This window comes from Colobus angolensis, unplaced genomic scaffold (assembly GCF_000951035.1).
Source record: "Colobus angolensis palliatus isolate OR3802 unplaced genomic scaffold, Cang.pa_1.0 Scaffold470, whole genome shotgun sequence".
NCBI lineage: Eukaryota > Metazoa > Chordata > Mammalia > Primates > Cercopithecidae > Colobus > Colobus angolensis.
Genome location: NW_012118155.1, coordinates 1716093 through 1728293, shown reverse-complemented (window position 1 = coordinate 1728293; position 12201 = coordinate 1716093).

Here is a 12201-nt window from a genome sequence, read left to right as displayed (position 1 = left end):
CTGTTTATATCACTTCATAAAGAACAGCTCTTTGAGAAAAGAATAAAGGAATGTATTCATTTCCGGAAAAAGAGGGTTGGGGAAAGTTTGCCATGTAGGTTAGTCAGAAATTTATTCTGAAGTCCTGTTCAAGAAAGCAATTGTATTATGCATAAAAATAACCTTAAATGTATAAAAGAGAATCTCCTCTACTTAAAAGTTATTATAGTAGTCAGAGGCATACAGACCACAGGAATTATATGGCCTTAACATATTTCAAAATGACATTTATTTTAATGTTCTTAAAGTTTATGAAGAGGAGTTTAAGACAGTTCCCATAATTAAATATTTATTCGGCAACTAAAAACTATTTAACACTTGTGGTTAATTATACACATAAACAAATGGCTACAGAGTAGCCTCACTACAGTTACCTTTCTGGTTACACCTTTGCTTTCTAATATTAGAGGCTCCAGTTGCTAAGTATATTTGTTTACTTGCAGTTTAAGTTGAGCTGATTATTTGTTTAATTCTGTTGTTGTTCCTGAATTCAATGAGTATATAATTTGTAGAGATGTTGAATACTTTTGATCTTACTTTTTAAGACTGAAAAATCTGGCTGGATTTAGTTTTTAAAAATATGCATCATCAAGAATATTGCAGTTAATGTTCCTTCTTTTTTTTTAAAGACAGAATCTCTGTCACCCAGGCTGGCATGTGCAGAGGCACGATCTTGGCTCATTGCAGCCTCAACCTCTGCCTCCTGGGTTCAAGTGATTCTTGTGCCCCAGCCTCCCAAGTAGCTGGGACTATAGGCATATGCCACCATGCCCAGCTAATTTTTGAATTTTTAGTAGAGATGGGGTTTCGCCATCTTGGCCAGTCTGATCTCCTACTCCTGGCCTCAAGTGATCCACTGGCCTCAGCCTCCCAAAGTGCTGGGATTACAGACGTGAGTCACCGCGCCCAGCCAGGTTTCCTTCTTTACTTTCTAGGAAACATTTAAACATAATGTGCCTCAGAAGGTTAATTTGTCGACTTTGTAGCATGTCAGGAAGAGTAATTTTTTGAGATCTGGCAAGAATATTTTAGAGATACATATTATTTTCTAAATATGTGATCACCCTGTGGTGTTTAGCATATCATCCCAAAAACCTGCTTAAGAGCAGTTCTTGGCCAGGCACAGTGGCTCATGCCTGTAATCCCAGAACTTTGGGAGACTGAGGCAGGTGGATCACGAGGTCAGGAGTTCAAGACCAGCCTGGCCAAGATGGTGAAACCCTGTCTCTACTAAAAATACAAAAATGAGCCAGGTGTGGTGGTGGGTGCCTGTCATCTCAGCTACTCATGTGGCTGAGGCAGAGAATTGCTTGAACCCGGGAGGCAGAGTTTGCAGTGAGCTGAGAGTGCGCCACTGCACTCTAGCCTGGGTGACAGAGCAAGACTCCGTCTCAAAAAAATAAATAAATAAATAAAATAAAAAGCAGTTTTTGCTATCAGCAAGGATATCTCCTCCACTTTAATGGACAGGCCTCATTTTTGGCAGCTATACTGTTTGAGATTTAGACTGAATATCCAGGATTCCTCCCTAGCCCAAGTTTTTACTTGTGATTACACATACCACATTGAATTCCATCTTCAGAGGCAAAGATTTGGGCTTCATATCTCTTCAGCAAAAGGGCCTGTTCAGCAATTCCCTTCATTTTAGACTCATATGACCTCAGAGATTGCATGATAATAGTAAACTAGTCTCCTGGAAATAATGGATGTAGGTGCTTCTAGAGTATGTTACAGAATTTCAAACTTAACCTATTAATAAATGGATCTTGACTTAAGGTGACAAAGTGAAACTTTTATTAGTGCTTAAAAATGCTGTGCCAATATTGTATAACTGAGCTCCTCCAATACTCTTGGTATTTTGGATTTAATAATAATTTAAGACCTTAAGCATTTTCAGTGTGAACATGTTCAGGGAAATATGATTTGATGTAAATGTCTCAGATCCAAGTTGTAACACAATGAATACTTGTGGCTTATTCTTGGTTTAACTTAGGAAAACTGGTTAAACAATCCCCCATTTGGGCCTGTCATCATTTTAATAGTGCAGATGTTCTTTCTAAAATCTTCAGGGTCTGAGTCAGGCTGAATTTTTTTTTTTAATTAAATATTATGTTCAAATTCTTTCCTTTTTGCCATTGTGAAAAAGCAAAATTTTAAATGATTTCTTCTGTTAGAATTTTTAAAAATATCCACAGGTTGGACCATCTTATGGGTTGCACAATAAATTTATATTTTAAATTAGATTAAGTAGAATGTGAAGTACATTTCAGATTTACTAGTTTTCTTTCCATTGTTCATTTTGGGTTGCCTCAGATTCAGTGTATATTTTAAAATATTGGTTACATAATAGGTACTCAGTGAAATGGTTTATAGAATATCTAAGCTAGCACTTTATTTTTAAAAAGTAACTTATTAATCACACATTGATGGTACACCTTGTGTTTAGCAAATGTTTGCATGTCGATAAAATCTCCCTATGTCTTCTTTAAATCCAGTTACTGATTTTGTAAAATACAGTTGTGATAAAGCAGCATTACGGAGGGAAAAAAAAGCTATGTTCCAACTGGTGTTAAATGTATTCAACAAAATCTTACATCGTACAGTATTTCTTAATTAATAGAACTTCAGTGATATACTTGGTAGATATCTCAAGCCTTTTGTCTTTTACACAATGGTGCTTTATCCTATTGTTTTCTTTTCAAAGAAGCATCTGAACACTTGCATTTCTATTTTCCTATCCAAAGGCATTCACATGTAAGTGTGTTTTTAAAGTTCATTAAAATTATTTTCCTGTTAAAGCATTCTGAAAATGTTTGTCTTTACCTAGAATGATTTGTACACACTTGTGTCAATTGAACATGAATGTCAGTAGTAGTCTAATTATGGGAAGGGTAAACATGTTAGATTACGGCTCTTAAAGCTCTAAACCATATAAACTATGGAGTTGTATCATGATTTAACTGTTCTTAGATCTTTCTTACACAGTGATTCATTCCTGTATTTGTACAGTGGCTTTATGAAATGTGAATTGATCCTGTAATCAATAAAGTGCTTTTAACCAGATTTCATTGTATCTTTTTTTTTAATCCTGCACCTTTTGGTTGTTTTTTTTTTTTTTTTTTGAGTGTTACTGTTGCTCAGGCTGGAGTGCGGTGGTGTGATCATGGTTTACTGCAACCTCAGCCTCCCGTGCTCAAATGATCATCCCACCTCAGCTTCCCGAGTAGGATTGGACTATGGGTACATGCCACTATGCCCAATTAATTTTTGTATTTTTTGTAGAGACGGGGTCTGTGTTGCCCAGGGTGGTCTTGAACTCCTGAGCTCAAGAGATCTGCCTGCCCCAGCCTCTTAAAGTGCTGGGATTACAGGCATGAACTACCATGCCCAGCCAATTTTTTATAAAGTTTTTATTGAAACAGGGGTCTTGCTTTGTTGCCCAGGCATGTCTTGAACTCCTGACTTTAAGGGACCGTCCCACCTTGATCTCTCAAACTGCTGGGACTGCAGGCTTGAGCCAACAAGCCTGGCCTCTATAATTTTTAAATAAGCAATTCTGCTTATGGTGTTGATAAATTATCTTTACTACTTTCTTTCACCACCACACCCTTGGGGGAGGATGAATGTGGAAATTAAAGATGTTATATAATTATTTACAGATTATCTTAAATTTACTTCAATATGTGGGAGATAAAACAACTTTGGCCATGAGTTGGTAATTCCTGAAGCTGGACAATGGGGTCATGAAGGTTTATTATGCTTTCCTGGTTATTTCTGTCCTTGATTAATATTATTCTATAATAAAATGTTTCTTTCCTTTATGAGTCCATGCAGGGGTACACAGCACTATAGGTTGAAGCAGAGGGCAAGAATCAACTCCCCTTTGACACTCTCAATATTAGTTCTATTGTCCAGTGAAGCATACTAAGTACCTGTAAATTGTTATGTCTAAGGCAGAAAACTTGAAATGTGCTCCTCCAATGGTATTGTGTCCAGAATTGGTGGGTTCTTGGTCTCGCTGACTTCAAGAATAAAGCTGCAGACCCTCGTGGTGAGTGTTACAGTTCTTAAAGATGGTGTGTCTGGAGTTTGTTCCTTCAGGTGTTCAGATGTGTCTGCAGTTTCTTCCTTCTGGTGGGTTGGTGGTCTCGCTGACTTCAGGAGTGAAGCTGCAGACCTTCGCGGTGAGTGTTACAGCTCTTAAAGGCAGCATGTCTGGAGTTGTTCATTCTTCCCGGTGGGTTCGTGGTCTCGCTGGCTTCAGGAGTAAAGCTGCAGACCTTCGCAGTGAGCATTAACAGCTCACAAAGGTGGCATGGACCCAAAGAGTGACCGGCAGCAAGATTTATTGTAAAGAGCGAAAGAACAAAGCTTCCACAGTTTTGGGACCCGAGCAGGTTGCCACTGCTGGCTTGGGCAGCCTGCTTTTATTCCCTTATCTGACCCCACCCACATCCTGCTGACTAGTCCATGTTACAGAGAGCTGATTGGTCCATTTTGACAGAGTGCTGATTGGTGCATTTACAATCCTTTAGCTAGACACAGAGTGCTAGACAGAAAAGTTCTCCACCTCCCCACTAGGTTAGCTAGATACAGAGTACTGATTGGTGTGTTTACAAACCTTGAGCTAGACATAGGGTTCTGATTGGTGTATTTATAATCCCTTAGCTAGACATAAAGGTTCTCCAACTCCCCACTAGACTCAGGAGCCCAGCTGGCTTCACCTAGTGGATCCCACACCGGGGCGGCAGGCAGAGCTGCCTGCCAGTCTGGCTCCATGTGCCTGCACTCCTCAGCCCTTGGGCGGTTGATGGGACTGGATGCCGGGGCGCAGGGGGTGGTGCTCCCCTGGGAGGCTCATGCCATGCAGGAGCCCATGGCGGCCCATGGCCCTGGAGGACCCTGCACACCCTCTGCAGTGGCTGACCTGGGTGCTAAGCCCCTCACTGCCCGGGGCTGGCAGTGCTGGCTGCCTGCTCCAAGTGTGGGGCCCACTGAGCCCATGCCCACCCAGAACACGCTGGCCTGTGAGCATCGTGCGCAGCCCTGGTTCCCGCCTGCGCCTCTCCCTCCACACCTCCCAGCAAGCAGAGGGAGCCGGTTCCGGCCTTGGCCATCCCAGAGACGGGCTCCCACAGTGCAGTGGCAGGCTGAAGGACTCCTCAAGCATGGCCAGAGTGGACGCTGAGGCTGAGGAGGTGCTGAGAGTGAGGGCTGCTAGCATGTTGTCACCTCTCAATCCCCCCTCTTAACAGGATAACCCAACTGCTGTTGGGAATTTGGCCTATGACTGCTCTAGCTACTTCCTGCTGGATAGGGGCAGTGAAGGGGCCCTGCAGTTACGGTGTCCTCCAGAGGGGCGGTCTCTAGGCCAGGGAAAGTGCCAACGGGTTGGTCCAGGGGTCCTCGGTAGAAGTTGTTAGTTGAGTTCATTTGGGGTTCCATTTTTAAGACCGTCTGTGGCTTGATGGCTTCAATTCTAGAGGAAACAAATTTGACAAGAAGGTTAAAAATACAGGGCCCAAAGGCAAGTAATAGCAAGATGGCTGCCATGGGACCTAGAAAGGGGAGAAGCCATGTTGCCCAACTCCAGAGGTTGGTATAAGAGTTTGAAAGGCATCTGATTTCAGAAGCCTTTTCCTGTAAACGCCGGGCTGCATCTCATACTATCCCTGACTGGTTAGTGTAAAAACAACACTCTTCTGCTAAGAAGGTGGACAGTCCGCCTTCCTCAGCAGTGAGGAGGTCTAGGCCTTGGCAGTTTTGGAGAGTCACTGCTGCTAACGAGTCTATTTGGGATTGTAAAGTAAGGATAGATTTTGTTATTTCTTGCAAACTGTCTGAGAAATCCTTTGAGAGTGTGTGGTAGTAGGATAATGAAGTAGATAAACTGGCTATTCCGGTTCCTGTAGCAGTAGCCATTCCTAAGCCTGTAAGTAGGGGTATTAGTTGTATGGCTCTGCACTGATGGACTTGAGTTTTGAGGGGTACTGATAAGCTCTGATTTCCTGGGGCAATGTTAATGTTGGGACTTAGAAAGACTAAGGTGCAGGTGCCTGTCCAGTTAGTGGGGAGGCAGATATAGGTTGACGTTCCACATAAGAAGAATATGCCTTGGCTGGGTAGACATTTAGAAATTTACCCTGGGGGCTTTTAAAGGAATAGGGTACACTTTTTTCTTTACTACTTCTATATCTTTTTCTTTCTCTTCGACTTCTTCTTTGTCTCTCTCCTTCTGACTCTTTCCTTTCTGCTGCTTCCTTCTCTTTGACTTTTGTCTTTCTCTGACTTCCTGTCTCTGTCTCTCTTTCCTTTCTGCAGCCTCTGCCAGCTGCTTATGCTGTTGTTCTCCCTTCTCCTTCCCCTTTTTGATGGCCTTGGCAGTGTAAGACTGACACCTTCTTCAGTTTTTGCACTGTGTGAAGTAACTCCATGATTTCCTTGTGGTATTTAATGGGGGTTCCCAGATGTTAGGAACTCCGTCTTTCCATATTGCAGTATGCACATGTAGGATTAGATAAGCATACTTCCTATCTGTATACACATTTATTCTTTTTCCCTTTCGCAGTTCTAAGGCTCGGGTAAGTGCCACTAGTTCTGCTAACTGGGCACTAGTCCCTGGGGGAAGAGGCTTACCTTCAAGTTTGGTTACATCACTAACTATGGCATAACCTGCCCTTTGTATTCCATTCTCCACAAATGAACTTGCATCAGTGTATAGGTTAAGGTCAGGATTAGCTAAGGGGACTTCTAAGAGATCATCTCAGGCGCCGTAAGTCTGGACTATAATTTGTTGGGAGTCATGCTCGATTGGTTCCCCATCCTCTAGGAGAAAAGTGGCAGGGTTGAGGGCCACATATGTACATATTTGAAGCACTGGTCCCTCAAGGAGTAGCTCCTGGTATCTAAGTAGGCGGTTGTCTGATAGCCATAAACTTCCTTTGGCACCTAGTCTGCCATTTACATCATGAGTAGCCCAGACAGTGAGATCCTTTCCTTGTATTATTTTGATAGCCTCTGACACTAAGACAGCCACTGCTGCCAACTACCCATAAACAGTGAGGCCAGCCTTTTGCTACTACATCAATTTCCTTACTTAGGTATGCCATTGGTTGTGGGGTTGTTCCACGAGTCTGAGTAAGGACTTGAGAGCTATCCCTGCTCTCTCTGTGATGTATAAACAGAAGTTTTGTCCTGTCGGAAGGCTTAAAGCTGGAGCCTGCTTTAAGGTTTTAAAGGCTGTTTCTGCCTCTGGTTCCCATTCTACTAGATGAGTATTTGCCCTCTGGGTTTCCTTGATTAGAGTATAGAGGGGTCTGGCTATCTCGCTATATCTGGCCAGCAAAAGCCGGTGATTCCAAGGAACTCCTGCAACTGTTTTAATGTCTTAGGGTGAGGATAAACCAGTATAGGCTGTATTTGTTCCTTGCTGAGGGTCCTGGTCCCTCTGGCTAAGATTAGGCCTCGACATTTGACCTTATGTAGACAAAGCTGGGTCTTCGACTTAGACACCTTGTACCCTTGATTAGTTAGAAAGTTCAAGAGATCTAGAGTAGCCTGCTGGCACCCGGTTTCCGAACTGGTAGCCAAAAGTAAATCATCCACATACTGAAGGACCAGAGTGCCTGGACTTGAGAAGTGGCCTAGATCGTGGGCCAGTGCCTGAACAAAGAGATGAGGGCTATCCCTAAACCCTTGGGGCAAGATTGTCCATGTAAGTTGGGACATGTGGTCTGTGGGATCCTCAAAGGTAAAGAGAAACTGGGAGTCAGAGTGCAGGGGAATACAGAAGAAGGCATCCTTGAGGTCAAGAACTGTGAACCATTCTGCTTCCTCTGGTATTTGAGAGAGCAGGGTATAGGGGTTGGGTACAACTGGATATAGAGGAATTACTGCCCATTGATGAGCCTAAGATCTTGCACTAGTCTCCACTGACCGTTCAGTTTTTGTACTCCTAGAATTGGGGTGTTGCAGGGACTGCTGCATTTGCTTACTAAGCCTTGAGCTCTTAAATGCTTAACAATATTCTGTAATCCTTTATGAGCTCCAGGCCTTAAGGGATATTGCCTTTGATAAGAAAAAGTGTTGGGATCTTTTAACCTGATTTGGACTGGGCGGGCATTTTTTGCCCTTCCAAATTGTCCTTCCAATGCCCAGACTTCAGGGTTGATTCCCTCCTCAAGTAGGGTACAACAAATGAGTAACCTGTTCCCCATATTCATGTAGATAATAGCTCCAGCCTTGGCTAATATATCCCTCCCTTAATAAGGGTGTGGGACTTTCAGGCATAACAAGAAAGCCATGTGAAAAGAGCAAAGTCTCCCAATTGCAACTGAGGAGGCAGGAGAAATACCTGGTTACAGGCTGTCCCAGGATTCCTCAGATGGTAATGGACCTTGAGGACAGTCGTCCTGCCAGGAGATTAACACTGAGAAGGTCACGCCAGTGTCCAGGAGGAAGTCAATTTCCTGGCCCTCAATGGTTAAATGTACCGGGGGCTCAGCGAGGGTGATGACATGAGCTGGCGCTTGCCCCTGGCACCCTCAGTCCTGTTGTTGGATCATCTGGTTGGGGGCTTCTGACCCGGAGAACTTTCGTCCTCTGGGGCAGCGCACCTTCCAGTGATTGCATGGACGAGGGGCAGCTTGTTTCTCATTGAACAATCTTTTTTAAAGTGTCCTAGTAAACCACACTGATAACAAAGCCTACCGGGTGATTGGCCTGCTCCATTTTCTGTCCTGTCTGAACCTCCAAGGTTTGTTTGTCTGAGGGCCGTAACTAAGGCTGCGGCCTTTCTCTGATCTCGCTTTTCCTACTGGGCCTGTTCCTCTAGGTCCCTATTACAGAACACCGAGGTTGCCAGGTTTAATAATGCCTCCAAATTTTGTTCAGGGCCCAGGGCTTGTTCTCCTGATATCTGTGGCTGATTGGGTAATAAACTTATCTTTTAGAATCAACTGACCCTCCAGTGATTCAGGTGACAGAGGAGTACATTTTCTTAAGACTCCCGTAGCCACTCAAGGAAGACAGGATTTTCTTCCTTTCCCTGAGTTATGGTGGACATCATTGAATAATTCATTGGCTTTTTTCTAATTCTCCTTAGTCCTTCTAGAACACAGGTCAACAGATGTTTACGATTCCAGTCCCCATGATCTTAGTCAAGGTCCCAGTGGGGATCCATACGGGGGACGGCTTGCTGACCAGTAGGGAATTTGTCCCTTTCTTTGGCTGTCATTTTATCATTTACTTGACTAAGATACCAGATATCTCCAAACTCTCCGGCTGCGGCTAAAACCGCATTCTTTTCATTAAAGGCCAGGGTTTGGTCTAACAATAGCATGACATCTCTCCAAGTGAGGTCGAAGGTTTGCCCTAGACCCTGTAGGACATCTATGTACCTATCAGGATCATCTGAAAACTTCCCCAGGTCTGCCTTGACCTACTTTTAAGTCAGAGAGGGAGAAGGGGACATGTACTCTGGTTGGGCTGAATTCCCCTCCCCCTACAGCTTGAAGGGGACATAACCGATAGCCTGAGGGTTTTTGTGGTCCTTTGGAGATTTCTTTGCGTATTTCCTTCTGGGCAGGAGAGATGAGAGGAGGATTATCATTAATAGGAAGGGCAGCTATAGGGAAGCTAGGATATAGGGCTAAGAGGTCCTCCTGTGGGATGTAAACTGCAAGCTTTGATAGTTGTGTATTCTCCCTCAATGAAAAGAAAGCTTGGATATAAGGTATTTCACTCCATTTGCCTTCCCTCTTACAAAAAAGGTCAAGCTGCAGGATAGTATTGTAATTCGTACTTCCCTCAGGTGGCCATTTTTCCCCATCAGAGAGAGAACATATTGGGGCCAAGCGGTAGTGCAAAAAAAAAATGAGCCGCCTCTTTTTCAGGGTTTGTGGGTCAAATTGGTCCCAATGGCTTAGGATGTATTTTAAGGGTGAGCCTGTTGATGCCTGAGTGTTTCCCATCTGAAAGACAAAACCGTCCGCGGTTTTGGTTTGTTTCTCTCCCTGCCCAACGGTCCCTGGATCCTGCTGATCAGAATAGTTGCACTCACCAACGCAGCAGCAGAAACACTAGCTTTCCTCCCATACCACATGGAGGACCAAGGAAGGTCGGATTTAGTGGCCCTTACTGAGGCATTCTTGAAAACCTGCACCCTTGCCTGTCCTCCTAGACCACGAGAACGACCGAGAAAAATCGGATTTAGTGGCCCTTACCAACACATTCTCGAAAATCTGTTAAGACTCTTAAGCATTCTCCTATTAGTATTGGGACTTTACCCCTATCCTATAAAAATGTTATGCCCCAAAAATGAAGTGGAGGGCCATACCCTGAGGGAGGGAAGGGATCTCCAGGGTTGGAAGAGTGACACCTTTTGTCCTCACTTACATGAACAGGAAGGATACAATTTCTGAGGCTCCTCATAGCCTAGCTTCAGGAATAGCTTTTGTTAGGCCAGCTAGTCTGAGGAGGGATCCTAAAATTCCAGGTAGTCCCCTCCACGACGGGGCTTTGGGCAAAAATTATGTCTTCTGATTGGTGAGCCAGGGTGCCTAAAGAAGGCAACAGAGTCTTGGAGTTTATACTAGAAGTCATTCTTACAGGAGAAACTAGAAAAGCAACAGAGACAGGGAGTGGTTTTTAGAAGCGGGACTAGCCTCGGAGAAGAGAGGTGAGAGGAAATTTGTCCGGCAGGCATTAGGACCCAGGGGACAAGGGTCAGGATAGATAGAATAGATAGGTGAGTCTCACTTGGGCAACATGCCTTTGAGAGTTCCGCTCATGGCTGCAGGGTCAACCAACTTCTTGTCAGGAACCCGGAGCTGCATGGCTTTCCTCCCTGCCGACCCTCGGCTCAGCCCAGAAGTACAGGAAAAGTGGAAGCTGGTTCTAGGCAAACCAATGCTCCCAACTCTGAAGAGTCAAGGGTTGTCAGAGAACCCTTTCCCAGAAAGCCTGACACCCATGTCTTTAGTCCGGCAGCCATGCTAGTCGCTTTTAACTGGCTGACAGGTGCCCAGTATTTAGCCCCCAAATTCTAAGAAAAAATAGGACAGAATAGCAAGCAAAAGGGGTCCATTGGTGCTCACCGATCAGCAACAGTTGATGTCCCACTGCTTGGCGATAGGCAAGATTCTCACCGCGTGGTGATAGGTGAAAGTCCCACCTGGGTCACCAAAATGTGTCCGGAATTGGTGGGTTCTCAGTCTTGCTGACTTCAAGAATGAAGCCGCAGTTCTTAAAGATGGTAGTCCAGAGTTTGTTCCTTCAGGTGTTCAGATGTGTCCACAGTTTCTGGTGCAGACCCTTCCTTCTGGTGGGTTGGTGGTCTCGCTGACTTCAGGAGTGAAGCTGCAGACCTTCACGGTGAGTGTTACAGCTCTTAAAGGTGGCAGGTCTGCAGTTGTTCATTCTTCCCGGTGGGTTCGTGGTCTTGCTGGCTTCAGGAGTGAAGCTGCAGACCTTCACAGTGAGCGTTACAGCTCATAAAGGTGGCATGGACCCAAAGAGTGAACAGCAGCAAGATTTATTGTACAGAGCCAAAGAACAAAGCTTCCACCATGTAGAAGGGGACCCCAATGGGTTGCCACTGCTCGCTCAGGCAGCCTGCTTTTATTCCCTTATCTGACCCCACCCACATCCTGCTGACTGGTCATTTTACAGAGAGCTGATTGGTCTGTTTTACAGAGAGCTGATTGGTCCGTTTTACAGAGAGCTGATTGGTCCATTTTGACAGAGTGCTGACTGGTGTGTTTACAATCCCTGAGCTAGACACAGAGTGCTCATTGGTGCATTTACAATCCTTTAGCTAGACACAGAGTGCTGATTGGTGCATTTTTTACTGAGTGCTGATTGGTGCATTTACAATCCTTTAGCTAGACACAGAGTGCTAGAGAGAAAAGTTCTCCACATCCCCACCAGGTTAGCTAGATACAGAGTACTGATTGGTGTCTTTACAAACCTTGAGCTAGACACAGGGTGCCGATTGGTGTATTTACATCCCTTAGCTAGACATAAAGGTTCTCCAAGTCCCCACTAGACTCAGGAGCCCAGGTAGCTTCACCTAGTGGATCCCGCACTGGGGCTGCAGGTGGAGCTGCCTGCCAGTCCCACTCCATGCACCCACACTCCTCAGCCCCTGGGCGGTCAATGGGA